Here is a 9,272-nt window from a genome sequence, read left to right as displayed (position 1 = left end):
CTGCTTGCTTTTCACCGATGCTGAAGAGAAAGGTGGGGGTGGGAGGTTAGGCTTTCACAGCCCAACAGGCATTAAAATCCAAAGGTTTCTACTTGTCCTTTTCTGATACTACCCTGGCAGCTGTGTTAGGCACCTCATTATAGCCTGGTGTCGATGGAAATCTAGGATCTCCACTTGACCTCTGGGAACATGGGGTAACGTTTCTTTCTGAGTTGTTTGGCTGGAGTAGAGCAGTTATTGAAAAGTTTCCTGTTTGATATGCTGCTCCTTCCAGGTTCCTTTGGTTCAAAAGCGGGGTTTGTTGGGGCTTTTTCTGTCTGTGCCCATTGGCATGTTCAGGTTGCTGGTTTCTTCAGTTCCAAATCTGAGATTTATGAGGCAAAAAGAAAACTCAAGGAACTTACCATCATGTCATTCCTTAGTTCTTGAGACCCATAATTGATTTACTTCCTTCTTTCCATCAGCCAGAATCTTCCTGTGTTTATTTCATATAAAGCGTTGAGGGTTTTCAGTTGCACTTAGAAGCAGATATGGGGAAAAGTACAGCTAATCCATCTTCCCAGAAGTAGAAGTTTATCTTTCATTCTTTTCTGACTTGTCTATAGGACATTTCCTTTTTGGAAATGGGCCCCATCATCTCTTCAAACTTAACTTGCCCATTTATGGAAATACAAAGAGGCCCATGCCTTGACCCTTACCTGAGCCACACCCTGGGCTATGGGGAGATAACGAGAATATGTTTGGGTACTCTGAGCCCTTTCTCCTACGTGTGATCCAGGGAGACAGAAAACTTCCAAAATAGAAATGACTATGTGGGATCTAAGAGGAAGTTCTAGGAGAACTCACAGGGTACCCCATGCCCATCTCGTGCCCCAACAGTAAAATCCTGTTAGCCTAAGAGGGGCATAGAGTCCACCCAGCAGAAATGAAGGGATTTCTGTGAATAGCGACAGGGGTGACTAAGCAGTACACTGCATAGAGATAGTCTACCTCACATGCTGCCAGCACTGAGAAATGACAATGTGGACCAGCTTCCCTCATTTCAACAACTTCACCCTGTTATGGACTCCAGTCACAACTTCAAGGAGAAGGGCAGGGAAATTGAATAAAGTGAAATTAAATTTCTGCTAGTTTAGCAAAAAAGAGACTCAAAATAATTAAGTTGAGGTATAAAAAATAGAGTGATATTTCTTACACAGGGGCCGGAGAGGCTCATACACTATTTTCATGCTTTTTAAATATTCTCCTGCTCCCCTTTCCAGCACCCTATTTCTTGAAGAGTCACTACAATTATTCTTGATTCTCCAGGTGGAACCTCAGTTATTCTTGAATTTTCCTTTCCTGCTCTCCATTGTGTGTAGACACCACTGCTAGTTATTCCTTCTTAAAAATATTTTATGTTTCTGCCTCTTACTTTACCATCACCATCATTCTTTGAATGTCATGCTTAGAGCATCAGTGTCTTAGCAGGTCTCCTTGTTCCCTTTGCCAGATCTCCAAACTGTCATTCCCCTGATGTAAAACTTTTCATGGCTTTTTATTGCCTACTGCAATGAATGCAAACCTGTTTATTCCTTTACAGTGTGGTTTTATTCTGCCTCGTTACACTTACTTTCTTTCATCCACTAAACCACAGTGAGCCTGCTTTCTACCGTTCTTCCTCCCAAGTCCATCCTCATTCCACTAGATTTGCTCATTTTTTCCTTCTCTTTCCCACTTTCCAAAAAACCAAATCTGGAGTTTCTTCCTTTCTTATCCTTAAATATTAAATCCTCTTCCACCTTTACATCCAAAGTAGTAACAATTTTCTCCATGAATATACTTCCTTAGTGTACCCTAGTTCAAGCAGCGCTTAATTTGACACAAAACAATTCACAAATGGAGAATAGTAGAGAGTAAATTATATCAAGAAGAAGCTATGAACATGGCTTCTCTCTCTCTCACACACACACACACACACACACACACACACACACACTTCTTTTCATGGCCTTACCAAATAATTCATCTCTCCATGTGGTTTTTCCAGCATACGATTTCAAGGTAGTCAGCTTCTTATGTGGTTGCTCAGAGGTCCAAAAGACAATGTTTCAACCAACAAGGCTATATGGCCGTTGTTGTATGTGGCTATGATCTAGTATCAGAAGTCACAACACATCACTTCTGCCATATGCTGTTGGCCAAAACAGTCACAAGCCCTCTCAGACTCAACGGGATGGACTGTAGACCCTAATACTTAATGGAGAGAATGACACTGAGTTTACAGCCATGTTTTAAAACTACTGCCAAAGCTCTAAATCACTACCTGAAAGCCAACCTATTTCCCTATTCCTGACTCCATCTAAGGACAGACAATCTACTTGAATTATAGAAAAATTTATTGCCAAAGTTCCTATTAAAATGTCAATTATTTCCACCCTGGGATCTTTCTAAGACTTGCCTTTTTAATTTCCATAAAAGTGTAACATCTTTGGTACAAATTTGCTTGTAAGCAAACTCTGATCTTTTCTTCTGCACTCAGTTCATTCAGCTCCCCTCCCACTTCTAAACTATCTTTTGACCCTACATCTTACCCTTTCTTTGTATGCGTTCTGGAGACACAATTCTTTCCAGAGGAAACTTCTGTAACCCCAACCTTTCCTTACAAAAATCTGCTGACAACTCCCCAGTAAATATTTCTCTCAGAACTTGAAACAAAGCTATCATTCGACCCATCAGTCCCATTACTGGGTATCTACCCAAAGGAAAATAAGTCATTCTACCAAAAAGACACGTACACTCATATCTTCATCACGACACTATTCACAATAAAGATATGGAATCAATGTAGGTGCCCATCAATGGTAGATTGAATGAAGAAAGTGTGATACACATACACCATGGAATACTACACAGCCATAAAAGAGAATGAAATCATGCCCTTTGCAGTAACATGGATGCAGCTGGAGGCCATAATCCTAAGCAAATTAATGCAGGAACAGAAAACCAAATGCTGCATGTTCCCACTTATATGCAGGAGCTAAACATTGAGCATGCATAGACATAAATATGAGAATAATAGACACTGTGAACTATGTATTTGTCAGTTTTCACACTGCTGATAAAGACATACCTGGGACTGGGTAAATTGTAAAGAAAAAGAGGTTTAAGGACATAAAGTTCCACATGGCTGGGGAGGTGTCACAATCATGGCAGAAGTCAAGGAGGAGCAAGTCATGTCTTACATGGATGACAGCAGGCAAAGAGAGAGTTTGTGGAGGGAACTCCCATTTTTAAAACCACCAGATCTCATGAGACATATTCACTATCACAAGAACAGCATGGGAAAGACCCACACCCATGATTCCATTACCTTCCACAAGGTTCCTCCCACAACATGTGGGAATTCAAGATGAGATTTGGGTGGGGACACAGCCAAACCATATCATTCTGCCCCTGGCCCCTCCCAAATCTCATGTTCTCACATCTCAAAACTAATCATGCCTTCCCAACAGTCCCCCAAAGTCTTAACCCATTTCAGCATTAACTCAAATGTCCACAGTCCAAAGTCTCATCCAAGACAAGACAAGTCCCTTCTGCCTATGAGCCTGTAAAATCAAAAGCAAGTTAGTTACTTCCTAGATACAATGGGGGTATAGGCATTGGGTAAATACAGCCATTCCAAATGGCAGAAATTGGCTAAAACAAAGGGGCTACAGGCCCCATACAAGTCTGAAATCCAGCAGGGCAGTTAAATCTAAAAGCTCCAAAATTCTCCCCTTTGACTCCATGTCCCACATCCAGGTCACACTGATGCAAAAGGTGAATTCTCACAGTCTTGGGCAGCTCTGTCCCTGTGGCTTTGCAGGGTACAGCTTCCCTCCTGGCTGCTTTCGTGGGCTGGTGTTGAGTGTCTGCAGCTTTTCCAGGTGCACAGTGGAAGCTGTCAGTGGATCTACCATTCTGGGGTCTGGAGGACAGTGGCCCTCTTCTCACAGCTCCACTACGTGGTGCCCCAGTAGGCACTCTGTGTGGGGGATCTGACCCCACATTTCCCTTCCACACTGCCCTAGCAGAGGTTTTCCATGAGGGCCCCACCCCTGCAGCAACCTTCTGCCTGGACATCCAGGTGTTTCCAAACATCTTCTGAAATCTAGGCAGAGGTTCCCAAACCCCAGTTGTTGACTTCTATGCACTTGCAGGCTAAACACCAACGGAAGCTGCCAAGGCTTGGGCCTTGCACCGTCTGAAGCCACGGCCCAAGCTCTACATTGGGCCCTTTCAGCCATGGCTAGAGTGGCTGGGATGCAGGGTACCAAGTCCCTAGGTTGCACATGGGAGAGGGACCCTGGGCCCGGCCCATGAAACCACATTTTCCTCCTAGGCCTCTGAGCCTGTGATGGGAGGGGCTGCTGTGAAGACCTCAGACATGCCCTGGAGACATTTTCCCCATTGTCTTGGGGATGAACATTTGGCTAATTGTTTCTTATGCAAATTGCTGCAGCTGGCTTGAATTTCTCCTCAGAAAATGGGATTTTCTTTTCTACTGCATTGTGAGGCTGCAAATTCTCCAAACTTCTATGCCCTGCTTCCCTTATAAAACTGAGTGCCACTAACAGCACAAAATAGCCTCTTGAATGCTTTGCTGCTTAGAAATTTCTTCTGCCAGATACCCTAAATCATCTCTCTCAAGCTAAAAATTCCACAGATCTCTAGAGCAGGGGTAAAATGCCACCAGTCTCTTTGTTAAAACTTAACAAGAGTCATCTTTGCTCCAGTTCCCAACAAGTTTCTCATCTCCCTCTGAGACCCACCTCAACCTGGATTTCATTGTCCATATCATTATCAACATTTTGATCAAAGCCACTCAACAAGTCTCTAGGGAGTTCCAAACTTTCTCACATTTTCCTGTCTTCTTCTGAGTCCTCCAAACTGTTCCAACCTCTGCCTGTTACCCAGCTCCAAAGTAGCTTCCACATTTTCAGGTATCTTTTCAGCAACATCTCACTCTACTGGTACAAATTTACTGTATTAGTCTGTTTGTACACTGCTGATAAAGACATACCAGAGACTGGGCAATTTACAAAAAAAAGAGGTTTATTGGACTTACATTACCATGTGGCTGGGGAGACCTCACAATCATGGCAGAAGGTGAGAGCCACAGCTCACATGGTGGCAGACAAGAGAGCTTGTACAGGAGAACTCCCATTTTTAAAACCATCAGATCTTGTGAGACTTATTCAATATCATAAGAACAACATAGGAAACACTCACCCCCATGATTCAATTACCTTTCACCAGGTCTCTCCCACAACATGTGGAAATTCAAGATGAGATTTGGTGGGGACACAGGCAAACCATATCAGACTACTAGAGAGGAGAGGAAGGGAAGGGGGTGTGTGTTGAAAAACTACCTATTGGGTACCATGCTTACTACCTAGGTGGAGGGATCTGTACCCCAAACCTCAGCATCACACAATATTCCCATGTAACAAATCTGCACGTGTATGCTCTGTATCTAAAATAAAAGTCAAAATTAAAATATATTCCCCTCACTCCTTCTTTCAATAGACACCATGTTTGCTATTTTGCTATTCTTGCACACAAGAAAAGGAACAGGCATTCTTCCAACTCCCCACTGTTTCTTGACATTCTTTTTCCACTGCCATGTAAATCTTTTTTTTGATACTAATGCCAACTAGTTCTTGCTAGCTTCCCCCTTACTCAGTGCTCTCATTCACCAAACTTCAAATTAATTTCCTCTACAAAACTAGTCTTTCTGCCACTCTGTGATCCAATGTCTCAGCCTCTCAATTACAGCTCTCCTCTACTCTGATGGCCTTTGCCACCCCTTAACTTCAATACCCACAGCTACCCCTTTCCTCGACTACCCCTTCTCCTTTGTCCTTTTGACATCATCATATACACCAATTTTCAAGTGGAGCTTTTTTGCTTTGAGCAATTCCTCTTTATCCCCTTTTCTATTCTAATCTCTCTGCCCTAGGGACTAACCTATAATCCTCCTCTTACTAAAACACTTCTTCAGTGATCAGTAACAATTACTATTTTTATTAAATATGCCCTCCAAAACACCAATGCTTTCTAATGTATAAATCCAGCACTCTTTTTTGTCCTTTTTGTAACAGGTGACACAGAATTACCTCTTCCTAAATTCTCTTCTGAGACTGATTTCCTCAGTCTCAGTCCTGGATCATCTATGACAATCCCATCCTGTCTGTCCATCGCATCCTTGTTGGTGGTGTTGCTTTATAGCTCACTGCTCCCTCCTCCCTTGCTGCCCCTTTTTTCTTCTCTGTCTACATAGACTCCCCAGATAATTGCTTCTATTTCCTTGGTTAATAGCTATTGTTTGCCTGCGGATGATTTTCAAACTTGAATCTCTAGCTACAACTCTGCCCTGAATGCTGGAATGTCATTTGCAATGACTTACTGCACTTTTCCAATTGGATATCTTTTAAGTATCTCTATCTCTACCCTAGCACACATTGCAGCCCTCTCTACCACCATACTCCTTCCATACTCTCAGGTGGGAGATATTATTAAAACATCATTTGCATGCAAAGAAGAATGGTAGTGACTAGTTTTAAAAGAAAGTAAACAAAATGTGGAAATTTTAATCCATGTGCTGCTGAACTGTTCCGGGCAGGCAGAGTATAGAGTAGATGCTTATTATCAAGTTCAGGATAGATGCTTATTATCAAGGCCAGTATCTCCTGGGATAGGCAATTCTTTCAGCTGCTCTATCTTACTGGAATTGCTCTCCAAGAATATCACCTTTTTATTCTAATTGTAAGTTCTGATCCATAATTATATCCTCCTTGAACAAACAGATGTGTTATTGGGACTGAGATATAGTCACTGTATATTCATAAATTGGCAATCTAGTTGGTAAATGATTCTCTTGTCAGTTTGCTTGGTGTGAGTCAGTCTTCTGGAGTTGGTGAACTCTAGGTGAACTGCTAAGATCAAGTTTCTGAATCTGCAAAAGTGAAGATCAGACTCTGGACTGCAGTAACTGAAAATAAACCATGAACTAGAGAGGTAAGGCCCAGATGAAGAGGTCAGAAGACCTTCTTGTAATATATTTCTAATTATACATACTTTGTCTTCTGTGTCTTTGTCCCATAGAGAGCATATCACAGTGCAAAACATCAAAAAGTTGAATACTTGCCTGTTATTCGGAGCTCAGACATTCCATGGAGTATCCAAAAGAACAATATTAAATGCACTCAATCTCTCAATCCCACAAAGCCTCCATGGTGTGGAAGAAGACAATAGAAATTATAGAACAACAATAAGAATAACAATAAAATAGCTAATGGAGTGGCAAAATCCTTAGCAGCCCCGAGAATGGCATACTTTGTATGCTTTGCCTATTCTTCCAATATTCTATGAACTGTATCTTATAATGCCCACTTTATGGTTGAGGAACACACAACAAACAGGGTTTAAATAACTTGTCCAGGGTACACAAGTAGTAAGTGGCAGAGGTGGGCTCAAAGCTAAGGTTTTTTTGACTGCAAAGCTGATGCTGTCAAACAGTGAAGGTTTGCTGTTTTGCCGTTAACTCTTCAAACCAGAGGAAACAGTATGAAGGTTAAGCTATCAAAGTTTACATAAAGCTGGGGTTCAATTATATTAACTACAAATAGTCATTCTTAGATGTAGGCTAAAAGGGTGCTTTAATTTCTTTGGGACTTCAGAAAGGGATATTCAGAAGAAAATAACGTTAGAAGAAAAAAGAACAAGTGCAAGTAACATAATGAACTATCTTTGCATTTATGTTAAAATAGTTTTGAAAAACAACCTCTTATCCTCTATTCCTTTAACTCTATGCCACTTTTTTACTGAGTAGCAGTGAATTTTCAAACTTTTCTGATGATGTCAACAACAGAAAATGAAATGTCCACTGTGACTCATGCCACAAATACAGGTAAATGTATGTATATGCATTGTGTTGTGTTAGTATGTGTGTGTCTGAAATTAAAACCACAATTACTTACTGAGTTATGGACTCTGATCTATTCTATTTCATTTTGTTAGAGTGTCAGTCATAACCCATCATATTTATTTCATGACACTTTCATGAGTCAAGACCTACAGTTTGAAGTGTCTTGGGATATGAGAGGAATATTTTAGAAGTGAGAACACCACATTCTTTACTAGCTCCACTTTTGAATGGGAATATTTCAGTCTCACCTATAAACCAAGGTGATGGATTTGGATCATTTCTAAGGTCTCTATCTTTTTTTGTCTGTCTTCTTCATGAATTTTCCAACTTCACACAGTTGTGATTTCTCCCCGTCAGGTAATCAGGAAAGGCAGTGCATTTTTTTCCCCTCTTTGAAGTACCAACAGCCTCCACTTGCCTCCCATCCCCTGTCCCCTATGCACTTCCATTCCCAAAGAGTTACAGTTCTGTCAGCTGCTCAGCCCAGGGGCCTGACTCCATCCACAGCTGCTGTTAGAACTGTCAGTCCCAGCAGCCATGCTGACTGGGGATGTCAGTCCCCAGGGTCCAGCCCAAGGCAATATAACCTTGCAGAATTAACCAAGTAAGCACAGTGTTAACATTAACATGGATTTCTAGTGACATCTGCTTTGTCTGTAATGCCCCATCCTATCAGACTTCTAAGCCATAATAGATCTACTCTGAATTTAGGACAAGCTTTTTGTATTTGATCTGACCGTATTTTGGAGAAAAATTCTAAAATCTCCTAAAGAAAGAAAATAAACTTTTCAGATCATTAAAAGAGGGAGTAAAAATGGATATTAACTTGCAGAGAGAAAAGGGTCTCTGACTTTAATCCCTCAGTGATTTCAAAAATCAAAAGGTGCTCAAAGCTTTAGGGTAAATTCTTAAGTCAGAAAGATAATTATCTCCTATATAATTTCTATGTATGTAGTAAGACACATACACACACACATACATACATATATGCCCACAGAAAACTCTACTCAAGCTGATGTCAATAAATGAGGATTCCCAAAAGGCAAAGTCTGCATAGTACATCTAATTAAGGAGTTAATACTGACTGACACACATCTTAAAGGCTGCAAGAAATCTGTATTTTCTACCCACAGGTTTCCCTTATAGAGCACCTATCTCAGCACACAACCAGAAAACCCAACACAGGACCATTGTGCACTTACCTTCTCAACTGAGGGGAAAAAAGGTAATGCTTTAAGCATGCTCCCATTTCACTGTACATTGTTTTCACTGCAGCACAGATACATTTTTTAACAAACCTGGAAAAAGCAGGTGATGTATG

This window comes from Hylobates moloch, unplaced genomic scaffold (genome assembly GCF_009828535.3).
Source record: "Hylobates moloch isolate HMO894 unplaced genomic scaffold, HMol_V3 SCAFFOLD_13, whole genome shotgun sequence".
NCBI classification, from domain to species: Eukaryota; Metazoa; Chordata; class Mammalia; order Primates; family Hylobatidae; genus Hylobates; species Hylobates moloch.
Note: the sequence above shows the minus strand (reverse complement) of the source record.